This window comes from Lutra lutra, chromosome 7, assembly GCF_902655055.1.
Source record: "Lutra lutra chromosome 7, mLutLut1.2, whole genome shotgun sequence".
Classification (NCBI taxonomy): domain Eukaryota; kingdom Metazoa; phylum Chordata; class Mammalia; order Carnivora; family Mustelidae; genus Lutra; species Lutra lutra.
Genome location: NC_062284.1, coordinates 55,834,679 through 55,846,861, shown reverse-complemented (window position 1 = coordinate 55,846,861; position 12,183 = coordinate 55,834,679).

The following is a 12,183-nucleotide window of genomic DNA, read 5'->3' as shown; positions in this document are numbered from 1 at the left end:
CTTATTATAAGAAAAATAGAAATCTATCCAAAGTAAAAAACAAAATCATTTCCCTAAGGTAAGTACTATTAACCTTTTGTTGTATACCCTTCCAGACTTTTTTTAAAGTGCATATTACAGTAGGTTTTATTTTCTACATTTAACAGTGTAGGGAATTTATACTTGTCCAAAATAACACAAATGAGCAGGGATCCTAACTCAGGTCTGTCTCCTATATTCCTATTAGAAAAAATAAGTAGTTACCTCTTATTCCCCACATACAAAGACCATATAAATTGGTCTCTTTGTCTTTCTGTGAAATCCAGTGGTATGGCTAATGACAGCACTCACATCTGCCTAGTCTATTACTTATATCCGAGTCAATTGTCCCCCTGGGGAGGAAGGCCTACACTGAATTCCATAACATATAATACATACGCATGGAAAGAGAGTAGACCAGATAGATGGTTTACATCCTGGCCCCATGGGTTCATATAGTCCTTAAATGTTATCTCTTCCTTAGGCCAGGCTTTTATCATTAAGCATTAATACCATCTAAAAGAGATAAAGATTGTTATAAACTTTGAAAGGTTTCAAGAGCAAATAAATGCTAGCTTATCAGCTTCAGAGTCAAAGAATATTAAAATTAGATTAAAAATATACAATTAACCTAATACATTTTGAATTTGAACTAATTGTTTGAAATTCAAAAGGACCCCAGGATATTTTTCACTTGAAACACAGAAATAAAAAATTCATACTAAACAGGCAGAGTTTGCCCTCAAGGTTGAAAACATTAATCATCATGCATCTAACTGTTAACTGTAAAAAATCATTTTTCTTCTGATTTAAAGGGAATTATTTAGTGAGTGTTTTTAACTTCTCTGCTTTCTCAAGCAGAGGCGGTAACACGGGGTCGGTTTCCGGGCTCCTCTGCCCCTGCACGTCTCCCCTTCTCTACAAGGAGCTGCCTTTGATTTGTAAGGGAGCTCCTGGCCCAAAAAAGAATACACAAAGCCCAGGAAGAAATGAGAGCCTGCTAGAAATGACATTGTGATTTAAGTACTAAATTCAGGAAACGATTGAATAGTCTTTCTAAGAAGGTATACATTAACACCAAGTAAACATGAACTTGAAGTGACAGGTGAATTCGTAGAAATGAGTCTTCACGGAACTTTTCAAATTTTCTGAGAATCTGTCCACAGAATTGTAAAGATTATCAAGCTAGAAGTACCCACTTTATAGAAAAAGTGGACTTTCCATAGGATAGGCAGGAATATTTAGTATCAGGAATGAAACAGAACCAATAAAATATACTTTATAGCTTTTTTCCTGTAGCTTTCTCACTGTGCCAAGCCATTCCAACTACCTGACTGGCCTGTAATTGTGCTTGGACTCTTTAGTACTGAAATATCCTGAAGTGGGATCCAAGACAGCTTTCCTGATACAAAACTATTTTCCACAAGTAATGTTGGAAAAAGACTCAAAAGGATTCATCATCTCTGACTGTGGGGTTGATATTTGGTCCACCAGAGAAAAGAGAATTTCAGATTCTTTTTTAAGTCTGGTTCTGAACAACATCCTGGCACTATATACTGTGGGTGACATCCTTCCCCTTTATAAGAACGAATTTTAGACAAATATCCATTGTTAATTAGAATTTTTTTTTGTCTTTCAAACTGTAATATAAAAATGTATTAAAAGCATTTTATTATATGTCAAAACTAATTTTCAAAATGAGTCTACTTTCTTTCTTTACCCAAATATTTGGAGCCTCAGAGTTTGCTGTAAAATATGAGGATTTTAGACAGTAAGTGTTTAAAGTCACTGTCATTGATCCCCCTTCATTCTTCTATACTGATTACAGAATGAAACCATAGGAGAATAATGTAGGAAATTTTTACATACAATTGTTATAAGGGATACACCTCACACTAGTAATAAGGACTTTATAGGATTTTAACCAAATCTCTGGACAGATGCTATCTTCTGGAATTAATCATCATCATATCTTTGACTAGTGAAATAGGTCATTATTATACCTTTAATACTATAGTAGATGATCAGAAATTACAGCAACATATCCATTTTTTAAACTACATAATTCTCTTGAGGAAGTCTAGAAAGCTAAACAAAACAGGAAAAAAAGGATGTTTAAGGAGAGCTAATAAAATTGCAAAATAGCAAAAATTAACAGGCCTGGATCTGGAGAAAAAACAGAGACCCAAGGAAATGAGCGCATTTGGGGGTGGATTTTCCTTTGAAGGCATATGTTAATTTAAGAAGAGGACTCCTCATAAGCATAGGGAAACGCTATGTTCTCCAAGCATGGGAATCAGGAGGCCTCTAAGAAGGAGGGCTCTAGGAACTCCCTGGCTTTGTGTTGGGATCTGGAAGAGCTGTATTCTAAGAGCAAGGGTAAACTAGAATTACATAAAGCCTTAGTTTGACTGCAGGCCAGAGTTAAAGAATCTCAATACCAGACACTCTATTAACTTCCCTGAATGCAAATTCTTCCAGAGTGTTTTCCAGGCACCTGGAAAAAGCAAGTAAAAGCTTATCTAGAAGACATTACCCTAGTCTTCATAATTTTTCTATAAACAATTTTTCACATATAACATCCAGTGTACCAAAAAATAAAGTAAAATTAAGAAAAAAAAAAAAGACTAGGGACATGCAGAGACAAAAAAACAGCAATTTAAAAAGTAGTAAGAACACAAAATAGAAACGGATTCACAAAGGCTCAGTATAGATCCTGTAGATCTCTTTAGCTATAGGTGATACAGTTAAAAGACCTAAAGCTTAAAATATAAGTTGAAAGTCTAAAAAATAGAAAAAAGGAGAGTGAAACAGGAGCAACATTTAAAGGCACAATGCACCAATAGACCTATAATAAAGAACTACTATAGGCTTTTCTTCAGATGAAAGAAAATAATCTCAGATGGAAAACTGGAAACTAAGGGAAGATTGACAACTAAACATGAATATTAAATATTAATAAGTATTGACTGCATAAAAATAATTAATTTTGTTGACATATATACATACACACTAAAAAACAGAATAAATGAAACTAAATTATTCAGAAAGGTAAAAGCACCAACAAATATTAGACATTTTTAAGTAAAGAATGCATGCTATAATTTCTAGTATAATCATTAAAAAGGCAGTATAATCATTAAAAAAAGCATAACTTCCATAGTAACAGAATCAAAGTAAAATTATAAAAATAATTACTCCAAAAGAAAACAAGAAGGGGAAAAAAAGAAACATGGAGCCAACGGCACAAATAGAAACTTGAAAACATAGTAGATTTAAGCCAAATATATCAATAAATGTTATTAAATATAAATGTACTAAATGCCTCAAGACAAAGATTTTCAGATGATTACAAATAATGAAATCCAAGCAAATACCCTTTTTAAGGTAGATTTTTAGAATCTTAGGATGCAGAACTGTTAAAAAAAGAAACGAAAGCTAGGATAGCCATATTAGTATTACACAAAATAGATTAAAAAGCAGAAAGCAGTACTAGAGGGATATTGTAATGATAAGAAGTATAACTTATTGGAAAGATTAACAATTCTAAATGAATATGCACTTAACATAACCTCAGATATATAAAGCAAAAATTGACAGAACCAAGGAAAAGACAAATGAATAATGATAATAAAAGATTTTCTCAGTAATTGATAAAACACACAGACAAAAATAAGAAATATGGAAATACTTAACAGTAGGATCATAAAGAAACATAAATGAAATACATAAAAAATTGTGACCACCATTTCAGAATACACACATTCTTATCCAGCATATACAAAATTTTCCCCAAACTGACCATATCTTGGGCCATAAAGCAATTTCAACAAATTCCAAAAGAAGTGAACTCATACAGGATATGTGCTCTGGTTTCAGTGCAAATAAGCTAGAAATCAGTAAAAATAAATAATAAACTAGAAAATCCCCACATGATTGGAAATTAGCAAGTTACTTCTAAATACCTCATGGATCAAAGTAAAATGAAGAGACATTAGAAAATATTTTAACCAATTGATAATGAGATTATGACCAATCAAAGCATATGAGGATGCTGCTAAGGCTATTTGTATATGGAATTTATAGCTTTAAATGCATATATTAGAAAAAAAGAAACTAAAACTCAATGAAGCATTAATTTTGAAAATTAAGAAAAAAGTAGAAATTTAACCTAAAGAGAATAGATGAAAGTGCATAAAGAAAAAAAGGCAAAATTATAAATTAAGTACATATATAATAGAAAACATCCATAAAGTTAAATTTGTTTTTTAAAGACTAATTAATACCCTAATAAAACTAATAAAAGTTATAAATGGTAAGCATAAATAACATATCAATATTAAACAGTGACATCTTTATAGATGTTACAGATATTAACAATATTACGTCAATAACTTTGAAAATTTAAGTTAAATAAAGGATATCTAGAAAAATTAACCTAAAACTGACCAAAAAAAATTTTTTAGCACATCATTGGTTTTCGATATAATGTTCCATGATTCATCAGTTCAAATAACACCCAGTGCTCATCACAACACGTGCCCTCCTTAATGCGCACCACCTGGTTACCCCATCCCCCCCAACCACCTCCCTTTTCCACAACCCTCAGTTTGTTTCCCAGAGTCAAGAGTCTTCTATGGTCTGTCTCCCTCTCTGAATTCTTCCCATTCAGCAACCCCCACATTAATGCAAAAAAATTAAATTTGAATAGATTTCCTGTAATTCATAATACATTAATTGGAGGATAAAATAAAACAAATCACACTATGGAGTATCTGGAACACATAACTAACAAAAGGCTCCTTTATGTCACATTAAAAAAAAAAACACTCTGACAAATCAACAAAGAAAAGATAGTTACTCACAAAAGACAGACCAATAAATATATGAAAGGATCTTCAATTTCATAGAAATAAGGGAAAAGAAAACCACAAGAAGATACCACAAAAATGACTGTTTCTTTAAAAAGAATAAAAGTGGGGTGCCTGGGTGGCTCAGTGGGTTAAAGCCTCTGCCTTCCACTTGGGTCATGATCTCAGGGTCCTGGGATCGAGCCCTGAATTGGGTTCTCTGCTCAGTGGGGAGCCTGCTTCCTCCTCTCAATCTCTCTGCCTGCCTCTCTGCTTACTTGTGATCTCTCTCTGTCAAATAAATAAATAAAATCTTAAAAAAAAAAAGAATAAAAGTAACTAATGACAGTAAGGAAGTAGGGAAATGAGGACTACTACTATCGGAAGTTTAAATTGGTATAACCACTTTGTTTTTGCTTTCAAATTTTTATTTAAATTCTAATTAGCTAACATATGGTCTAATATTGGATTCAGGAGTAGAATTTATTGATTCATCACTTACATACAATATCCAGTGCTCAACACAAGTGCTTTCCTTAATAACCATCACCCATCTAGCCCGTCTGTGCCTCTCCTACCTCCTTCTATCAACCCTCAGTTTGTTCTCTATCTTTAAGAGTCTCTTATGGTTTGCCTTATCGTTTCTCCTTTTTTTCCCCTTCCCACACATTCATCTGTTTTGTTTCCTAAATTCCATGTATGAGTGAAATTATATGGTATTTGTCTTTCTCTGACTAACTTATTTCATTTAACATGATACAGTCTTGCTCTATCCACACCATTGCAAAAGACAAGATTTCATTCTTTTTGATGGCCAAGTAATATTCCATTAATATACATATACACCACATCTTTTTTTTTTTTTAAAGATTTTATTTATTTGACAGAGATCACAAATAGGCAGAGAGAGAGGAAGGGAAGCAGGCTCCCTGCTGAGCAGAGAGCCCGATGCGGGGCTCGATCCCAGGACCCTGAGACCATGACCTGAGCCGAAGGCAGAGGCTTAACCCACTGAGCCACCCAGGTGCCCCACATATACACCACATCTTTAACCATTCATCAGTCAATTGACATTTGGGCTCTTTCTATAGTTTAGCTATTTTGATTATGCTGCTATAAACATCAGGTACAAGTGCCCCCTCTGAATCTGCATTTTTGTATCCTTTGGGTAAATACCATTTTTGGATCATAGGGTAGTTCTATTTTTAACTTTTTGAGGAACCTCTATACTGTTTTCCAGAGTGGCTCCACCAGTTTGCATTCCCACCAACAGTGTAAGAAGCTTCCCCTTTCTCCACATCCTCACCAACATCTGTGTTGTTAATTTTAGCCATTCTGACTGGTGTAAGGTAGTATCTTGTTGTAGTTTTGATTTGCGTTTCCCTGATGATCAGTGATGTTGAGCATCTTTTCATGTGTCTATTAGCCATCTGGATGTCTTCTTTAGAAAAATGTCTATTCATGTCTTCAGCCCATTTCTTAACTGGATTATTTGTTTTGGGGGGTGTTGAATTTGGAAAGTTCTTTATAGATTTTTAGATACTAACCCTTTATCAGATATGTTATTTGCAAATATCTTTTCCCATTCCATAGGCTGCCTTTTAGCTTTGTTGACTGTTTCCTTTGTTGTGCAGAAGCTTTTTATCTTGATGAAGTCCCAGTAATTCATTTTTGCTTTTGTTTCCCTTGCCTCTGGCAACGCATCTAGTAAGAAGTAGCTACAGGGGGGATCAAAGAGGTTGCTGCCAGTATTCCCCTCTAGGATTTTGATGGTTTCCTGTCTCACATTTAGGTTTTCAACCATTTGGAATTTATTTTTGTGTATGATGTAAAGAGACGGCCCAGTACCATTCTTCTGCATGTTGCTCTCCAGTTTTCCCAACACCATTTGTTAGAGATTGTTCTTTTTTTTTTTTTTTTTCCTCCGTTGGATATTCTTCCTTGCTCTGTCAAAGTTGACCATGTAGTTGTAGGTCCATTTCTGTGTTTTTTGTTCTGTTCTATTGATCTTTCTGTATTGTGCCACTACTATACTGTCTTGATGATTACAGCTTTGTAATGTAACTTGAAGTCGAGAATTGTGATGCCTCCACCTTTGTTTTTTTCTTTTTCATGATTGCTTTGGCTATTCAGGGTCTTTTGTGGTTCCATACAAATTTTAGGACTGTTTGTTCTAGCTCTGTGAAAAATGCTGGTAGGATTGTGATAAGGATTACATTAAATGTGTAGATTGCTTAGGGCAATATATTTTAACAATGTTTGTTCTTCCAATCCATGAGCATGAAATGTTTTTCCATTCTTTGTGTCCTCTTCTTTCAGCCACTTTGAAAAACAGGTGGGCATTCTCTTCTGAAGTTGAGCATACATATCCTCTATGTCTCAGCAATTCTTCTCATAGATATCCACCCAACCAGACTGCATGCCCATGTGCACCGGGGCACATGTGAAATATTGTTTATGGCACCATCATTTGAAATAGTTCCAAACGGAAAACTAAAACTAAACTTTGACTTTAGATGGTAAAACTAAAGAAAAGTACAAAAATAAGGATGTTGGTTACTGTGGATGGGAGGGAGGGAGAAGACAGTGATTGGATTCTAAGATGCTGCAATTGATAGTTCTTCACCTGTGTGGTGGCCACCTGGGGTTTCCCTCATTGTAAATCATAGAACTACATGTTTGCTTCATGAATTTTTTCTACATATATCTAATACTTTAAATAATAGGCTTAAAATAAAATCATTATTTTAAGAACCGAAAGAATAAAATTTGGTTTCTACGATTAGAAATGGTAACAGTATCTAGTCTTTGCTTTTTGCTCTTGTCATTTGAATGAGCAGATCCCATTTCATAGATAAGTTCAGAATATTATAATATTGGGAAGGTCACAAACAACTGGTAATTGGCATTTCTGAATACAAAGTCTTTAGAAAATTCCAATAAATGCAGTTTCATTTAAGTTTGCCCTCTTTTCTGCGAGACATGGAGTAGGGTGTTTGGGTTAATCAAACATTGTGAATAGTAGAGCCACTCTATATCATACATTAATTACATATGTTAAGATGTTAGGATCCATTTTTTAAAAGCTACTTTACACAAATAATACTAGGCGTATTCAAATATTAGTAATTAAAAAAGCAAAAATTTACCTCATTTGAGTCTCTTTAGGATAATCATAATAAGCCTCAATTGTCATTTTACTGTTGACATACAGATGGGCCAGGTAAGCACAGGTTTTGGTTAACAAAATCTGAGGTAAGAGCATCCCTAGTTCGTGTGCCGAAGAACAACTGTAGTGTCTCCTTACCTCGAAAACTGAAGTTTCATTATCAAAGCACATTTTGCATTGAGTGTCAGTGACAAAAGAATTGCCTTTCTTCATGCCTCTTCCCTCTGACATTACAATAATCTGTCCCAAACTAATTTGTGAAAGCTTCTTAGTGTATGAACACATGAGTGCCCAGGTGCCCATACACACGCACAGAGAATGGTTTTGGGTTTACACAGATTTTTAGAGTCTAAACCTGTTTTTTCTCTCTTTCAAAGATGTCTCAAGATTTCTGTTAAGAGGGCATAGGAGCCATACACAGAAAGAGAATGAATAGTTTAGTATATATATTATATAATAGATATTATGGTGCTATAAATTCAAAGATAGTGCTACGATGTGTCTAAGACATTACAGTCCTCACATTAAAGAGATAAAGATAATGTAAATTACTCTAAGGATGAAATGGCCCATTATCACCTTTGGCTGCTAGTTTTATACCAACTCTGAAAGCTGTCTAAGATTTCTAATCTCTGTACATAAGTTGAAATGTTAAAGTTTTTTTAATATTTTCTTTCCACTTGGTTTCAAAAACAAGGGTCCTAGAAAATGAATACAGCTTAACCTTAACTTTCCCTAAAACTATCCCCTGTTCAACATTAGCATATAAACTTCCCAACACACACACACACACACACACACACACACACACACACACTCGCATGCTCGCAAGCACACACTGTCTTAGGGGAAAAACAATCTACTTCCAATCCAATTTGCCACGTTTTTATTCTTATGGCTCAGAACTTCTGGCCAACTTGTAAAATTTCAGGACAGTCAAAAGTAAAACAGTTCAAAGGCAGGGTGAACTGACTCATACAGAGCCCTGCCTCAGAGAACAATAGTAAACAGTGTCCTTCCAAGTTCAGAGACGAAGAAAAAGTTTGAGCTAAATCCGGATGATTTAAAATTTTCTCATGGAGAGAAAAGTGAATTTCCTCTACCTGTACTGTTCTATTCCTATAACTGAGTTTGACATGGTCCTAGTTTTAAATACAATAGAAACAAAGAGAGGAAGTTATGCTTGGTATCCTTTACATTTATGTCTTCAAGGTTGTTTGGAAATCATTTAGGCAGTTTCCCTTTCTCCAAATGTTCTCTTCCGCTGTTTCTTTAACTGGAAGAGGTTGTTTTTTTTTTTTTTTCTCATTTTATATACTGTACATTTCCAAAGTATATATGGTTCTGGGCATGGTATTTGCTTTCCTTAGAGATATGAATCGCTTTTGTTCATTTACCTTCTTTGAAATTCATTTCTAGTAGCTGCAGAGCTGCTGCTCGGAGTGTTAATAGGCTTCTAACATAGCTGTCATTTCAAGGAATAGGTGCCAAGCTTTCAGCAGCTTATTAACACTTATAACAGCAACCCCTATACTAAACAAACAAATTACACAGAGGAGGACACAAGCAAAATTAGTGTGTATAAATATATATATTCATATGTATACATACAGACAGTATATACTTAGGACTCATCAACGTGTTTGGTTCCATACATGATTAGCCCAGAATTGGCACTTTGTTTTTTATGAATATTCACAGGGAGAAAGAGTGGATCGGTTTTGTATTTGGTCCCAAATGTGAGACGAATACAAACTGGTATAATTACTGAAAGATTTCCATCCTCTCAGCCCAGCGATGCTCTCAAGCCCCCCAAATTGCAGACTTGTGGTATTTCACATCATGGAACTGTGCTAACGTGATCTTTCAGCGCCACTTCATGGGGGATACTGCAGAGGAAGAAAAAGTGGAAATAAGCAAAGAAATACACCAACTGGCAAAACTACTGAGAAAGAAAGAGATGCAAATATGAAAATGTGCTTCAGAGAGTCAAAATTTGCATTTGGATATGAACACTGGACCAACTCTCTACAAACACAAATATATTCTTCCAGATGCAGGGGCAGACATATGTACAGATAAATATGAGAATGTATATTCACGCATGCTTGATATAAATATGAATAAATACACACATACACACGCATATATACACATATGTATGTACATAGAGATACACTGTCCTTTACAAGTGTTTGTGTATTTAATGGTTTCATAAAAATTCTTAGCAGCTTTCTTGAAGACGTATTTCAATAAAGGCTCTAAATTTTACATTGTAGTAAAAGCTGACCTTTTTTTGAAGATGAAAAAAATCCCAAAGCCATTTATAATCACATTGTAATATATTTGGAGGTTGTAAATATGTTAAATTCAACTTTTAAATCGGCTGGATAATTTTCTAAAATTTACTAAAATCTGTAGTATTACAGAGGATGGCTTTATGGCCTCTAGCTATCTTGCAAGATTTAATATGTGCTACTTTTATTGTCACTAATAATGACAGGTGGCATTATTAATTGTTCAGTAAGTACCAGTGCTGAGCTAGCAACTTTATAAATTGCACATATTACCCCAAATGTTTCTAGTATCTCCAGACAACTTTCAAATCTGGGGAAGTGAGAGAAATTCAAAACAAAAAAGCCAAATTTAGTGATAGAATTTAGGCTAATTAAATAATGATTGAATTTTCCAAAACAAACAAATTCCTCCCTAACACTGTTTTTCCTGGACTAGCTTTAACTTGACATCATAGTTGGAAAGAAAATTATTTTTAATCCCGTAATAAAAGATAGGACGTGACTTCAAGAAACTCTGTTACAGAAAATGTCCAGATCATATTGTTCAAACCTCAGAGCAACTATATGAACCTCTTAACATGTACTTGCCATGAATGGCACAATTCAAAGGAATGATTAATGACTTTCAGCAAAGAATATTCTCTTGTCAAGGTAGATATAACATGTCGGCAATGAAGTCCCAAATTTTGATGTCCATTCCAGGGTTCTCCCCACCACATTCTTCACATTGGCTTTCGTCTCACCCTTGTCCCTGTCTAGCAACAAGTTTGTAATATCACTTTCGATGCACTCTTCTTGTGTTTCTACTTCAAGCTCTTTTTTTTTATACCTTCGGGGCCTTTGAAAACTAAAGAATTCCTTTTACTTGATGCTCTGGAAGCCCTTTAGTGAATTATGCTCCTCGCAATGTCCTTCACTTCCAGACATCTCAGATCACACTAGTAGATATACAGGCTACTGACAGCATTATACAACAAGCTATTTAAAGACCATGTCCTCTAGATGCAAGGTCCTCGGGAGGAGTCTGTGCCTTATTTATCTTTGTTTCCCTGTGCCAAGCACAGTACCTTGTGCATGAGAGCTGTTACATAAATGAATTAAACAAACAAAAAAATCAGTGAATAAAGACCAGGTGTACTCTACATTCACTAATCTGTCTTGGCTCTTAATGCTTTAGTCAAATCCAATTTTATTTTCCCATAAATACCTGTTTCGACTTCTAACAATGATCTGTTCCTTAAGCTAATGTCAGAAAAAGAGGAGTGTCTGAAAGTCAGGACCTCATCTCTCTGAGAACTTCTCCTGTTTCTTTGCCTGAATAAACTGATGCTTACAAAAAAAATGAATATGCAGTAGGGTCAGGGCCAACGGTATTTTGTATGATTTTAGTAAAAACATATTTTTATAGAAAAGTATCTGTAATAGCCTCCCAAGAGTTTGGTCAAATCACCCCAGAATTTGGTTTCCAATGACAGTTACATGATACATGTGTGAAAATAATGGGCAGTGGTTTCAGATTACGAATGTTATTTTGGTTGACATGCCCAGCAACTACCATGATTTTAAGATGGTAGAGCAAAAGTAAAAATAAATAAATAAACAAACAAATGAAAAGGAAGAAAACAAAAACAAAATAAAACAGAAATTCTAGCTATATTTTTTACAGAAACTACTCAAGCCAGTTTGGGAAGGCTGAATGCCACATGACCCATAAAATATGAACTTGCAGTTTTCAATCAAACTGAGGAAAAGTTGCTCTGCGTTTCCACTGGAGTATTTTTAATAACGTCCCCTATAAATATATACATGGTTGGACTCTATGATTATAACACAATAATAAAGTTCTGTA